This window comes from Dama dama, chromosome 22 (assembly GCF_033118175.1).
Source record: "Dama dama isolate Ldn47 chromosome 22, ASM3311817v1, whole genome shotgun sequence".
Taxonomy (NCBI): domain Eukaryota; kingdom Metazoa; phylum Chordata; class Mammalia; order Artiodactyla; family Cervidae; genus Dama; species Dama dama.
In genome coordinates this window covers 12,641,479-12,656,413 of record NC_083702.1, presented here as the reverse complement: position 1 = coordinate 12,656,413, position 14,935 = coordinate 12,641,479, and the positions used below count along the sequence as shown (strand labels likewise).

Genomic DNA, 14,935 nt, shown 5'->3' with positions numbered 1-14,935 from the left:
AGAGACAGAAAGTAGAATGACAGTTGCCAGGAGCTGGGAGTTAGTGTTGAATGGGTATGGAATTTCTGTTTGAGATGATGAAAGCCTTCTGAAAACAGAGTGGTGATGGTTGTGCCCTGTTATTAATGTATTTAATGCCACTGAATTGACACTTCAGCATGGTTAAAATGGTAAATTATGTGGTATAGATGTTTAAGAAAAAGAAATAGAATATAAATTCTATCATGAGGAAACAATCAGACAAATCCAGACTGGGGGTCATTCACCAGAGTGACTGACCTATACTCTTCAAAAATGTCAAGACGATGGAAGGGAAACAAAGGGGAGTTGGGTAATGTTACAGATGGAAGGAGATGTAAGAGACAGGACACCCAAATGTAATGACTAATCCTTGATTATATATATAATGTTTATTTATTTATGTGGCTGTGCCTAGTCTTTGTTGCAGCATGTGGGATCTATTAATAGTTACCTGACCAGAGACCGAACCCAGGCCCACTACATTGGCAGCCCGGAGTTGTAGCCACTGAACTACCAGTGAAGTCCTTCCTTGATTACATTTTAATTTACAAATAGAGGTCATTGTGTGGACAATTAGGAAAAGTGAATATGAGCTGTGTATCAATGTTGAATTTCTTTAGAATGAATGTGACACTGAGGCTGTGTAGGAGAATATTTGTGAAAGCCGATCTATGTGAAGTGTTTAGGGATGGTAACTGCAGCTTACTTCCAACTGAGGGAGGAAATGAGTATCTATGGAAGGAGATAAAGTACTTATGACAGCACTGATGAGTGTAGGTGAAGGGTTTAATGATATTATTGTACAAGCCTTTCCACTTTCCTGTACTGGAAAATTAAAAGTTAGAGGAAAAAGTGGTATAGTCATTCAGATGAGGGGGAAATGCTGACTCTCTGTGACCCCGGGGGGAAACGCTGACTCTGTGACCCAGAGAGCAGAATGTGGATGTTTGCCACATTGGGCCATCCTGTCTTACCTCACTCCCTGGAGGAGCTGCTGTGAACTCTTTCTTTCTTTTTAACATTCACCTATCTATTTGGCTGTGCCACATCTTAGTTGCAGCATGCAGGATCTAGTTCCCTGCCCAGGGATCAAACCCCAGCCCCCTGCATTAGGAGCTTGGAGTCTTAGCCACTGAACCACCAGGGAAGTCCCATGGCGTGAATTCTTTAGGAGGTGAGGACAGAGGCCTGGCCAGAGGCCCTCCACCCCCAGCAGCGTGGCTTCTCTGCCCCCCTCAGCATTCCATCCACACAGCCCACTTTGGTCACTTGAGTATCTACTGTGTTGTGCTCCTCTACACATCGAAGTTGTAAGCCCCTGTGGCAGGACCACCTCTCTCTTTTCCTATAACCCTCCCTCCCCCAACACCCCTAACCCTAGGCTTTGTACACAGCTAAATCCGTATTAAGTGCCTAGTAAATATTTCTCTGTTCATAGACTATTGACTTTGTCAACACAGAGGCATGTGTGGAAGTGTAAGTGGTCAAGGCTGAGGTTAAAAGATTTACCGCCACTAAGGTATTAAAAGGCCGCTGGGTAGGGCCTTGCAGAAGGAATGTCAAGTGTAGGCTTTGACACCCCCTAATTCTCTGAGGCAGCCAAGTGTGACTGATTTAGGTAGTGACTTGAGCTCAGGGGTGGAGTAAAAGAAATACAACCTTGGCAAAAGCTTACGAGTACCTACGCACAGAATGTCCCCAGCCTGGCCTATGGGGCAGCTATTCTCACGACCCAGGAAGCAGGGCCAGACAGGGGACGGAGGGCCTCTCATCCTGGCTCCTGGAACAGACTTGCTGTGCCTGGAGGGGTCTGCACCCCCTGGGATTCAGGCAGAGCTGCACGGGCCCCCAGCAGAAGGTGGAGGGGAGGACAACCCCCAGCAGCACATCGGCAAGAAAAGGCTGCCCACGCCTTCGAGCTGCAGGAACCACCAGGCCTGCTGCATTCCACCTCCGGCTGGGACACCAGTGCTGCTGTGTTGCAGCTTGTAAGGGAGTGCAGGCATGTCCTTCCTGCCCTGAGTAATCTTTCAGTGAGGCTGGAAGAACTAATGGGTAAATTTCCTCTCTGTCCCTCCCAGCCAGGGCTTCCAGGAGGCAGGCCCTCAGCTGCATCGTTACAATCTATTGTTATTCCTATTAAATCACTAGCATGGACACTTAAATTTTAAATTCAGTTGAATATTTTATTACATGCCTTCTTGTATTGGTCTCTTATTATTTCATCCAAGTCCTGGGTTCCCCCACAAAATTACCAGCTTCTTGGGGAATATGCTCTGTGTGACTTTGCCACTTACGCCTCCTCTCACATCCCGTATGGACACAGTAAATATTAGGGGCCCAATAAATATATGAGAATGGATAAATAATCTATTGTATATCCATATTGTGTAATACTGTGCAGCACTTCAAAAGAATGAGATGGTCCTACACATTCTGATATGGAAAGATTTCCAATTCATATGTCAGAAGAAAAATGAAAAGCAATCCGGCATTGTATGAAACCCTTTATGGGGACTCCCTTGGTGGTCCAGTGGTTTGAGAATCTGCCTTGCAGTACAGAGGTCACCAGTTCAATCTCTGGTCTGGGAGGATCCCACATGCTGAGGGGCAACTGAACCTCTGCATCACCACGACCAAGTCTAAGCACTTGTGACTGCTGAAGCCCGTGTGTCCTAGAGCCTGTGCTCTGCAACAGGAGAAGCCACCGTAAGTAAGGAGAAGCCCCCATAAGTAAGGAGAAGCCCCTGCACCCCTACTAGAGAGTAGCCCACGCTTGCCACAACTAGAGAAAAGCCCTTGCACAGCAATGAAGACCCCGTGCAGCCAAAAATAAAAATTAAAAAAAAAAAGAAAGAAACCCTTTATATATTATAGAAAGGACTAACAGAAGAAATAAGGGCTTGGTCCAAATATCTGTTTATTTCCTTTCTCACGTACACCCCCAGTCACAGACATTGTTATAACTAGTGTAGAATGCAGTTATTTCCTGGATTTTCCTTTTCAAAAGAAATTGTTGTTAATGTTAAATAAAAAATATGTGTAAAGGTAGCTAGCAGAGGACTTGTCACGATAATGGTCACACTCATAGAGCACTTACATGGGGCAGGCATTTCTTAGTGTTTCACCAGAATTAATTCATTTCACCCCCATAACAATCCTATAAGAAACTGAGAAAAAAAAAAAAGAAAAAAAGAAACTGAGGCACAGAGAGGTTAAGTAATTTGCCTTAGGTCAGACAGCACAGCAAGGAAATGGAAGACCCAGGATCAAGTCCAAGCCTTCCAGAGCCAGAGCCTGCTTTCTTGACCACTGTGCTGGACGTGTTAAAATGTGTGCCCCTTCCTCACCCTTTCCCTTCCTTCTCCTTCGTATGCTCAGTGATGACACTCAAAACACTGTGTGACAATTAACTGAAAAGAAGAATCCTGTTTCCCACCCTAACCTGTGGCTTCATCTGTGGATTTAAAGGTGTGAGGTACCCAAAAGGAGCTCCTGGTACCTTCTGGAAACTGTGTGTGGGTGGTTACTGAGAGAACATGACCACCTACCACGATTGTGTTTGTTGTTTAGTTGCTAAGTTGCATCTGACTCTTTGTGACCCCATGGACCCCGCCAGGCTTCTCTATCCATGGGATTTCCCAGGCAAGAATACTGGAGTGGGTTGCTCTTTCCTTCTCCAGGGGATCTTCCCAATCCAGGAAACAAACCTGAGTCTCTTACGTCTCCAATGTTGGCAGGTGGAGTCTTCATCTCTAGTGCTATCTGGGAAGTTTCATTGTGTTTGCGTGTGTGGTGTACACAGATTCTCTAGCAAGTGCCTCCTGAGGACAACTTTAACCCCAACTGTGGATTCTAAAGGGGCTTCCCTGGTGGCTCAGACAGTAGAGAATCTGCCTGCAATGAAGAGACCTAGGGTTCTATTAAGTAGAATCTCGGCTTAGCAGACAAGGTTCAGGATTATGGGTATAATGAACCCTACCCGATGGAAGGGGAGGGTAGACTGGACAACTTTTTGAGGATGGTAGGTAGTTAGGTGTATGGTTCTGGGCTCTTCCAAGCCCTGAGGCATGACAACCAACACCACTGGCAAGTGAATCAGGGGGCTTTGCCCCAGGCTCAGGCCCCCAGGAGCCTGCATTATGTGCTGTTTCACATTAAACTCAAATGCCTCAAATTTGCCAGATCTATCATCACAACAACATGTAGCCCCAGCTTACACATGGAATCTTTGCTCTCTGGCAGCCAAATGCATTGGAACAGGCAGGGGTGATCTCATAAGGCAGGGAAGCTGAGCAGTCAGTCAGATGATTCACACATTATTGAGATGGAGGAGGCGAGCATCATTTAATGAAAATATCTGGGTGCTGCAGAATCAGGAGTCTCCAGATGTTTGGCAGCTTAGGAACCATCTTATCTGAAGTCCTTTTACAAATGTGGAAACTGAAGCTTTACAAAAGGGTAGGGGTTAGCTTCCCACCTGAGAAAAGTTAAACTGTTGTTGGTTTTTTTTGGGTAGAGTACCCCTGGACCCCAGCACTGTGGGCTCATATCTTCCCCTCTCTGGCTCCAGGGCCTTCAACTACAGCCATCAATTCATCTCAGGTGCCTGATAACTTTTTGGTTCCTCCTTGCCTTTTAACGGTGTTTTTACCTTTTGAATACTCTGTTCATATCATTTTACTCATATGTAGAAGGAGAATCACCCCCCACCCCACCCTCTCTGTAGCTCTGAAGTTGCAGATGCCCCCACCCATCCCTGCTAGATGGAGGGCTGGAGGTTGGACATGAGATAAGAAGGGATCTGCACAAGTTGTCTGCATCCCCTTTGTCTAGGGATCTGAAGGTATGGGTCCTCCAGGTGGTTTTCAGGCTTCTCTCTTATGTAGTTATGTTTACAAGGTGGAATTACTTGGTGATTTGCTTGTACTACTTTTAAGTAGTAAAGACCAGCCATGGCCTTACAGATGTCCCATCAAAACACAAAAACCCTGTCTTCCCGGTGTACAGCATGTCTGACTTTTAAAGCTGCCACTTTCTCACACTTTTCTGCCCTCCCACTGGGAAGTTTCTCCAGGGGACATGAGATGTGTTTACTACAAGGGGACAAGGAGAGGACCTAGGACCCGGCTGTCTTTCTCAGGCACTGAGCACAGGAGGGTGATTGTGTCCAAGCCTCGCTTTCTCCTCCTCTGGGTTCCCGACCTTTATGCCTGATTTGCAGATGAGCTTCAGTGGGAGAGGTCTTGGACACATGCGGGGCCTTACGTTTCTCTGCTGGGTCAGGGGGCAGGAAGGGGCATGAGGCTGGGGGGAGGAACGTGCCTTAAGCCAGGATGCTCCTCACAGAAGCCAGGAAAGAATTCCAGATCACTCGCTTTGATTAGATCCCTGCGCTGAAGAAAACAGGCTCCAGGGGAAATCTTTTTCAACTCCCTAAAGCTAGGTTATTTCCTAGCCTGCTCGCCCCCCCACCCCCGCCCCCCGCAAATGTCTCTGAAGACAGTGTGACTCGAGGGTACAATCTGGCAAACCACAACCATTCTTCAGCAGGGTCCTGGCTTGGCCTCACCCAGAGGGAGGGCAGTGCAGGGGAAAAGTGTACAGGGCTGCAGCCAGCCAGCCAAGGAGGTGAACCTCAGCTGAACCACTTCCGAGCTGTGACATTCAGCAAATTAAGTTCCCTGAACTGCATGTTTTCTCACCTGTAATGGGGGGGGGGGGGGGGGTAAGGATATCCGCACCGTTGCCCTAAAAAAATCAGCACCCCCCCACCCCAAAAGACGCAAACAAGACGCAAATGGTCTGTTTGACATAAAGCAAGTTCTCTGAAAGCGGCGTCTGTGGTCACTGGTGAGCTAAGGGAAGCCTAGGGAAACTCAGCAGGAAGCCAAGGCCGCGGGGCGGAGAAGGAACCGAAATAGCCCCGGCGGTTCCACGGTCAGCGCGTCCGCCCGCCCCAAGGGAAGAGGCCCTCTACCATCGGGCTGGAGCCGCCGAGTGGGGAGGGGGTGTTTCACTCTAGAAAAGGGTTAGGACTGGCCTCGGCCTTCAGCGGGGGAAGGAAGCGATAAAGCCACGTAACAAAAGCTCAAGGCCAAACCCACCGCCCGCCCAGCGGAGCACCGCCGCTTCCTCCCGGAGCTCAACCGAGTCAGCTGACCTCGCTGTCAGGATGCTGGGCCCCGCAGTGGTCCAGCGGTCTCCTCTCAGCCAATCGGCGGCGGTCCGGCCTCCTCTCAGCCAATCGGCGGCGGCTCGGCCCCTTGCAGCCAATCGGCGGCGGTCCGGCCTCCTCTCAGCCAATCGGCGGCGGCTCTACTCCTCTCAGCCAATCTGGCCCTGCGCGCGGGCCTCTCGTGGCGCTTGGGGCGGGAAAGGCCCTCTGCAGTGCATTGCTTGTAAAGGAGGCGGTCGGGTCCGTGTAAAGAATATTGCTGTTTCCACAGTGCCAAAGTCCGCACTGGTCCTAGTCTGCTCTGGAGCCCTCAGAACATTCGTTAGCAACTGCCAGGCACGGGAAACACCGCCCATTCTCCTCTCTCCAGAATCAGCCACCAGAGACCCTGGCTGGCCCCAGCTGATCGCCCCGCATCTTGCTCGCCGACAGCCTCTCAGCCCCGCAGCCTGGACTGGGGTGGGGGTGGCGTGGTCTTTGCAAGTACACATCGGAAGAAATGCTTGTAGCCCTGAGGTGCAGCCCGCGCGGGCCCAGATGCTGCGCGGGCCCGAGCCGAACTCGGGAACCTTGGCCTCTGTCTTGCTGTGTGGCCTGGGAGTGGACCTCTGGGCCTTCACTTTATCCCTACAGGAATGCTGTAGGGGCGGATCATTGTTTTCGTCCTGCAATTGAGGAACCCCAGCTGCCCAGAACAACAGTTCTACTACTGAAAAGTAGTTTGCAAAGAAGCCAGAATTAATTCTAAGTGACTGGGCTTCATACCGGCACACCACGTAAGGTTCAGACTCAAACCCCCAGGGCTCCCTTGTTTGCATGGGGGAGCAAATCGCAAAGCCAGTGGATCTAGATCTACACTTTATGTCTTATGGCTTCTGAGGTGGAGCAGTGGTAAAGAATTCACCTGCCAAGCCGGAGATGCCTCTTTGATCTCTGGGTTGGGAAGATCCCCTGGAGAAGGAAATGACAACCCACTCCAGTATTCTTGATTGAGAAATCCAACGGACAGAGGAGTCTGGCAGGCTACAGTCCATGGGGTTGGAAAAGAGTTGGACATGACTGAGCACGCATACACACACACACACACACACACACACACAATAGGGCTTTGCTCCTTGGAGCAAAGTTGAGGGTCTTTAAAGCTCCTCTCACACTGTGGGAGCAGTCAGTCCACTGTTTAAGTGGGGACCACATTGCCACTTTTGGGGAGAATCCTGAGTTACTAGCTCATCTTTCAGCTCTTAGATTAAGTAGAACTTTCCTTGACTCCCCTCAACCCCCACCGGCCCGCCCCTGGATCAGCTGCCTCCTGGAGCACCTTGGTAGCCCTTTTCACCCCCAGCTGCTGCCCTGCTGCAGCTGCCTCTATCCTTGTGTCTCTTGCAGATGGAGAGAAGCTGCCTGAGAGCAGGAGTACCTCTTGATGGCAGCCTCAGCGTTTAGCTGGGATGTACCAGGGAAGCCAGTGTTCCCCAGGAACTCCATTTGAGAACCACTGAACTAGAGTTTGGAAGTTAAAAGTAAGTCAAACAGGGAAACTGGAGACAACCGTAAAAGCTTGACTACTTTAGTAGTCATGATGATAGTGATCAACACAGTTGTCACTGAGTGTTTATCATGTAACAGGCGTTGTGGTCAGTGCTTTAGCACAGGGCTCCACAAACTGAAATGGCATTTGAATCTCAGGGGGATCTTGTTCTGATTCAGTCCATCGGGGTGGGGCCTGAGATTTCTAACAAGCTTCCAGGTGATGATTCGTGAATCTCATTATTATGTATGAACTTGTCCTCTTAAAAGCCCCATGAGGTGGGTGTCACTATAATTCCTGTTTTACATACAAGGAAACTGAGAGGTTAAATATCTGTGAATTTGGGTCAAAATAAATAAACTACAGAGCAGTGTGGCAGGGGACAATGGTGTGAGCATTTACAGCTATAGAAGGAAAAACAAAAGCAGAGGAAACAGTCTTTACAAAGGCCTGGTAGGTGGGGTGGGGGGGGCGTGGCCCCAGCGCTGCACAGACCACTCCTTCGCCCCTTAGGCATCATGTGCACTATACTAGCCTGCCAATGCAGGAGCCAAAGGAGATGAGGGTTCGATCTCTGGGTCAGGAAGATCCCCTGGAGAAAGGAATGGCAACCCACTCCAGTATTCTTGCCTGGACAGAGGAGCCTGGTGGGTTACAGTCCTTGGAGTCGCAGTCAGAGGTGACCAGCATGTACGTGTAGTAATTAAGTGCTTTCCAAAAACCCCAAATATTTGAGGCATGAAAAAAATGTATTAGCACCTGTGTATGAAAACTGAGTATTTTAATTGATTTTTCAACGTTCAAATGATTAAAAAGCCTTTCAAGATTGTTTTTACATGAAAGCATTTGTATTTAGTGAATGGTATGGGTATATTTTTGTACATTTGATAAAAAACAGGATAGGGCTGCCCCCCCTGGCCTAGGACCTACTGAGGATAGGTCAGGCCCTGGCCGCACTGGGTCTGGATGAGATCCTGAGGGCAGCCGGGAACCACGGCTAGAAGCAGGACAGTGTTCTCTGTGGCTGCAGTGAGAAGAAAGGGCTGGAGGGGGGCCAGACTGGAGGCCCGGCGGCTTGAGAGCAGATAGTCGCTTACAGCCTCCAGAAGGCAAGAGGATAAAGCCACAGCATTATACAAGCCAATTAGTCTTTGATTCCTCCAGCCCCAATCTGACTCAGCATTCTAAATTTACTTAAGATTTGGGCACATGGGTTTTGCCAAACCCTTTCTCATTAAGGCCAGTGATATTCCAGTGGGGGTTGGGGTGGATTTGAGAGCAAATGTCTGGAGCGGACAGTCAGGAATGTGAACCTCAGCTCTGCTCCTGGCTGTGTGACTTTGCATAAATGATTTAACTTCTTTGAGCCTCAGATTCCTTGTCGGGTCGCTGTTATCTTGTGGGTGCCATTGTTCTGAGACCCAAGTCGAGTTTTCTTTAGGAAGGAACTGAGGGTGGGGTACATAATTTCTCTTTTCATCATCTTCTGAAGTAGAAATTATTATCCCTGTTTTGCAGATAAGGATATGGGCTCAGAGGTGAGATACCTCAGGTCAGTGCTCTCGGGGCAGTGTGTTGGAGAGCCTGCAGGAGTTGGCAGTTCTATGTGATTTCCCTTGGGTCTGTGCACTCCCTCGACTGCTCCAGCCACTCCTTCTGGCCCCATATCTCTTCTCCTTAGTCAGGCTGTGACTCGGGCCTGATGGCCAGCAGCCACAGATGAGCACTGTCCTTGGGAGCCACGAGCCTCCATCCCCCTTCTTACCAGCCTTGCCTGACCTCCCTAACACCTTACGGGTCTAGCATTCATTGCTCAGTCATGTCCAACTCTTTTGTGACCCCATGCACTCTATCCTGCATGCCAGGCTCCTCTATCCACAGGATTTCCCAGGCAAGAATACTGGAGTGGATTGCCATTCCCTTCTCCAGGGGATCTTCCCGACCCAGGGATTGAACCCACGTCTCCCACATTGCAGGCAGATTCGTTACCATCTGAGCCACCAGGGAAGCCCCCTTACAGTGTCTGGATTTCCCTTATTAGAGAACTCATCTTTTTGACACTCAGACAGCCCTGCCCTAGACTGGGATGCTGTCCAGGGTCCCTCCCTGTAAAGGGTGTAGATAAGTAGGTCACACTGGGGTGGCGGGGGAGGATGCTGACTCCTTATAGGAGGAGGAAAAATACTGCAGGTCCCTCCCATGGAGGATGGAAAAGGCAGCAACAGGGCTCCCCTCCACCCTGTCTCTCCATCCCTCGGCCTCTCTTCCCTCTGTCCCTCACAAGAATGGTCTCCTGCAGGCTGCTATTACTGTGAAATGCCTGTGGGGACAGCACAGGCAATCCTGGACTCCTGGGGTCTGAGGACACCAGTGGACACTGTATTGAACCGAAGCTTGTCCACCCTCTGCTCTCCTTCCCCACCCCCACCCCCGCCTCCTCTTCACTCTTTCCTGCCCCCACAACTGCCAGATTCTGGAGAGGAGAAAGCTCAGCTTTCACAGAGAGTCCAAAGCTTCTGCTCCTTGAGCCCCATAGCCCCTGGAGGCCCATGGGACTGGGAGGGCACTGGCTGTCTGGCCAGTGATTGCCTGGAGCTGCTGCCAGAATCCGGTTCACAGAGACTGTTGTGGCAACAGAGCGATCATGGGTTTAGCAAGATCTCTGTTCCCCACTCCCAGCCCTCACCCTGTTGAAAACCGTTCACAGCAAGGGGTGTGGATGAGCATTCAATTGTGTGGATTTCTGTGAAAACCAGAGAGGCAGAGACAGGGAGTGGCCTGAAGGTCCAGGGCTGCCAGCCCCACCCTGCCCTGGCACCCCTAGGGACTGAGCCCTGTCTGAATCATAACACGGGGCGGCCACATTTCTAGGAAACTGCAGCTGAAGGAGAAAGTTCCCAGTTGTGTGACTGAGACTAGCTAGCTGTGTGCAGAGGACTGAGGACCTGTGTCCGGGCAGTCTTCGGGTCCCTGGACTTGCTGCCCAGGCAAGCACACAGTACAAAGACTGAAGCCTGACCCCGCACCTGGGGCGGGGAACTCCCCTGGTTCCTGGATGGGGGCTGTGGAAACAGGGAGTTCACCTCGGCCAGGCCCACGGGTTTTCCATTTTCCTGGCGTGGGGCCTGGCAAGCGCCCAGCTCTGAGGCTGGCTGTCCAGGACACTGCAGCCCTTTTGCAGAGACACTCCATGTTGCATGACCTCATCTGGCTGCCCTTCCTCCTCCTGTCCCCAAGACCCTGGGCTTTTTTTTCCCCACCCCAAGAAAAAGCAAGCGCCCCCCAACTCAGGGCCATGCGGATTGCCCTGTGGGAAGTCCCTACTCTTGCCCGGAGTTGCCCTCTTGGTGTGAGAGGCAGGGCTGGGTAACAGAAGAGAGACATCCGTCTTCACAGTGTCTTCACGCTTAATCTTCCCAGTGGGGTTGGCCTGCCTGACACCTCCCGGACTGCAGTACCCCGATGCGTCTCTCATCAGAGTGGGTGTGAATCCCCCAGCAGTTAATAGTGCAGTGGTATCCGCCTCAAAACAAGAAGGTTGGACTGAGGGGCTGAGGCCTTTGTGCTCTCAGAAGGTTCAGAAGGCGACTGACAGCCCCCCTCCCTGGCATCTGCTCCAGCCTGGGCCCTGGCCTTGCCCCCAACCCTTCTGGACCTTGGGTGGGCTGCTCCCTGCAGGTCTGGTGCAAGTGCTCCTTCATGGATCTAGGAGTACCTTGGAGAAAAGAGGCCAGTCTTGGAGCCTCCATGCCGCCTCCCCACATGCCCCCCACCCCCACCCCCCGGTCTCCCAACATCAATCAGCCATGTCTGTAAACAGTGGCTCTGAAACTTCACGTCCATCAGAATCACCAGGGAATGTGCTAGGATACAGATTACTGGGCCTCATGCCCAGGGCTTCTGATCATGTAAATATGGAGGTGTTCAGTCGCTAAGTCTTGTCCCTATTCTTTGTGACCCTCTGGACTGCAGCACACCAGGCTCCTCTGTCCTCCACTATCTCTTGGAGTTTGCTCAAACTCATGTCCATTAAGTTGGTGATGCCATCCAACCATCTCATCTTCTGTTGCCCTCTTCTCCTGTGTTCACTCTTTCCCAGCATCAGGGTCTTTTCCAGAGTCAATTCTACCCTTCAGGTGGCCAAAGTTTTGGAGCTTCAGCTTCAGCATCAGTCCTTCCAATGTATATTCAGGGTTGATTTCCTTTAGGATTGACTGGTTTGATCTCCTTGCAGTCCAAGGGACTCTCAAGAGTCTTCTCCAGTACTACAATTAAAAGGAGCTCAGCCTTCTCTATGGTCCAGCTCTCACATCCATACATGACCACTGGAAAAACCATAGCTTTGACCAGATGGTCTGGAGTAGACTGAATTTGCATTTCTAACAAGCTCCCAAGTGACCGGAGGCAGCTGCCCCGGGACTGCATCTCAAAACCACTAAGCCAGAGCAGGGCAGAAAGAAAACCTGGGTTTGAGTCCTGACCCCGCCACCCTCCTGCCCTGATGCGGTGTTTGGCCTCCCTGAGCTTCAGCTTGTCCCCTGTTAAAGGCGGAGTCATGGTTGATGGGTGGGTGGGAGGTGGGTGGGAGGATTATTTGCTTTGTGTTTTTGAAGGACCCTTTCACTGTGCCTGCAAATTGAATATGTGGTTAATCAGCAGACACCGTATTTACTGAAGCGTTGTCTGCTGTCCATCGGATACTTGGCTCAATGTGGGGCTGATGTGGACAGACTGTGTGTGTGAGGATTCTAAGGTCCAGCTGAATATCACATGTCTCTGGACCTCAGTTTTTTTCCTCTATAAACAAGGCCTTCATTCTGCTGGGTCTGCTAGGTCTGCCCTATTTCAGTGCCATTTCAAACTTGGCTCTGGGAGGAAGTTAGGTTTTAGGAGGCATGGCCACATTTTTCATCCTTGCCTACCCCTCTCCAGGGCTTCCATCTGAAAGCCCGGGTGCTTCTGCAGAGCTCAGAACATCATCTGTCACCAGAGTCACTGGTCAGTTTACCCCAGAGGAAGGTGGCATGGCCTTCAAGGTCCATCATGGTCTGGTTCCAGCCTACCTTTATAATCTTATTTCTCACTATCTTTTCTCCATTCACCATGTAGTCTAGACAAACTGGGCTACTTGTCCTTCCCCAAAGATGCCCCATGATGTCCTGCCTTTGTTCACAGTGTCCTCACGGCTAGAATGTTCTCTGCTGCTCAGTCCTGTTCATGCTTCTGAGTCTACCCAGTGACTGCCCCCTCCAAGAAGGTATCCCAGATCTTTCTGTCATCTGTCTCTCTATCTAGCTATCACCTCTGTATCCCTCTATGTAATACAGTGATTTTTGCTTTTTTCTGTGGATAATAGCAGATGTGTTGCTGTGGTCGTCAGGCATGAGACATAATTCCATCAGGGATGCAGCCCCCACCCCCCAGCCCCCGTTTATGTCTGATAGTGTTCCTCTGAAGGAGTTTAGTGGCCTGAAGGCCTGTCCCTGGACCTCACATTTCTGAAGTCTGTTCTCAGAACATTCTCAGATGTGAAAAGCTAGAGTTGAGATATTAATACTACATAAAAAATTTAAAAAGTGGGACAACCACTTCAAAGGAGAAACCAGCTAACACAAATTAGTCAGCTGTTTATTTCCATGGTAGTCAGAGATGGGAAATAAATATCCATGTATGTATGTATCTGCTGTGGCTCATGTTCACAAATCTCATTTGCATGTAGGCACAGCTACTTCTCTTATTTTTCTTTTTTAACTTGCAGGGTTTTTTTCCTACTCTAAATATAATATATGGGTTAGAAGAAAGTGTGTAAAGGAAATAAAAAGTAAAAATAAAAGCAAGAGAAGAAAATAAGTATTTATAAGTCAGAAGTAGCCAGTATTAACATTTTGGTATATTTCTTGTTAATACTTTTCCTGTACATATTTATCCTATATGATTTTTAAAGTCAATTGGGATAAATGTTCTGTATAAACATTCTCTATAAATTAATTTTCTGACTTAAAATATAGTTAGCATTTTGCTATTCTTCCTTTAAACTTTTTGTTTTATATTGGAGTGCATGCATGTTAAGTCACTTTATTTGTGTCCGACTCTTTGCGACTCTTTGGACTGTAGCCCACCAGACTCCTCCGTCCATGGGATTCTCCAGGCAAGAATGCTGGAGTGGGTGGCCATGCCCTCCTCCAGGGGATCTTCCCAACCCAGGGACTGAACCCATGTCTCCTGGGTCTCCTGCATTGGCAGGCAGGTTCTTTATCACTTAGGTGCCACCTGAGAAGTCCCATCCTGGAGTATAGCTGATTAACAATGTTGTGATAGTTTCAGGTGGACGGAAAAGGGACTTAGCCATACATATGCACGTATCCATTCCCCTCCAAACCCCTCTCACATTCAGGCTGGTATTTGTTGAAATATTCTTCCCAAACACTGAAAAAAAAATTCCATGATATCTACTTTTTTATTTTTAATTGAAGGATAATTGCTTTCAGAATTTTGTTGTTTTCTGTCAAACTTCAACATCCATGATATGTATTAACAGATGTGTCAAATTTTATTTTGGGCTTCCCTTGTGGCTCAGCTGGTAAAGAATCTACCCACAATGCAGATGACCTGGGTTCGATCCATGGGTTGGAAAGATCCCCTGGAGAAGAGAAAGGCTACCCACTCCAGTATTCTGGCCTGGAGAAGTCCATGGACTGTTTAGTCCATGGGGTCACAAAGAGTTGGACACTGAGCAACTTTCACTTTGACTTTTCACTTTTAAAATTTATTTAACCATTCCTTCATTTTTGGTTACTCCATTTTTTTATATGAATAATATTTCAGTGAACATGCTTGGACATCTGAACATGTGTCTGATTATTTTCTTAGGCTGATTCTAGAAGTGGGGTTACTGGCTTGTTTTTAAGCCTCTTGATATGTAAGACCAAATTGTTTTCTGGATGTCGGTTGCAAGATACTTGCCAAGCACTTTCTAGGCCTCCTGTTCATGAGTCACTTTTACCTCCACTCCCGTTATATTCTATCTCTTGCTGTACTACACTCCTTCTATACTGAGTTTGCATTTGATATGTACCAGTCTTGAGGGCTTCCCTGATAGCTAAGTTGGTAAAGAATCCGCCTGCAATGCAGGAGACCCCAGTTCGATTCCTGGGTGGGGAAGATCTGCTGGAGAAGGGATAGGCTACCTACTCCAGTATTCTTGGGCT

The 14,935-nt window shown here is 49.2% G+C and overlaps 1 protein-coding gene and 1 long non-coding RNA gene across 4 annotated transcripts in view; one reads left to right on the top strand and one right to left on the bottom strand.

Moving 5' to 3' along the window:
* The window catches only part of LOC133043226 (uncharacterized), a 96,129-nt gene that overhangs the window by 45,002 nt on the left and 36,192 nt on the right, over nucleotides 1-14,935 (top strand). For 2 of the 3 annotated variants that reach the window (XR_009689671.1, XR_009689670.1), the window contains exon 3: nucleotides 7,586-7,761. The exons of the other annotated variant lie outside the window; for it this stretch is intronic. This is a non-coding gene — a long non-coding RNA (uncharacterized LOC133043226). Of the gene's footprint in view, nucleotides 1-7,585; nucleotides 7,762-14,935 lie in introns of those variants that run through there. 3 annotated transcript variants of the gene reach the window in all.
* Nucleotides 1-14,935, bottom strand: part of NINJ2 (ninjurin 2) — a 74,486-nt gene that overhangs the window by 54,668 nt on the left and 4,883 nt on the right. The gene's annotated exons all lie outside the window — the stretch shown is intronic.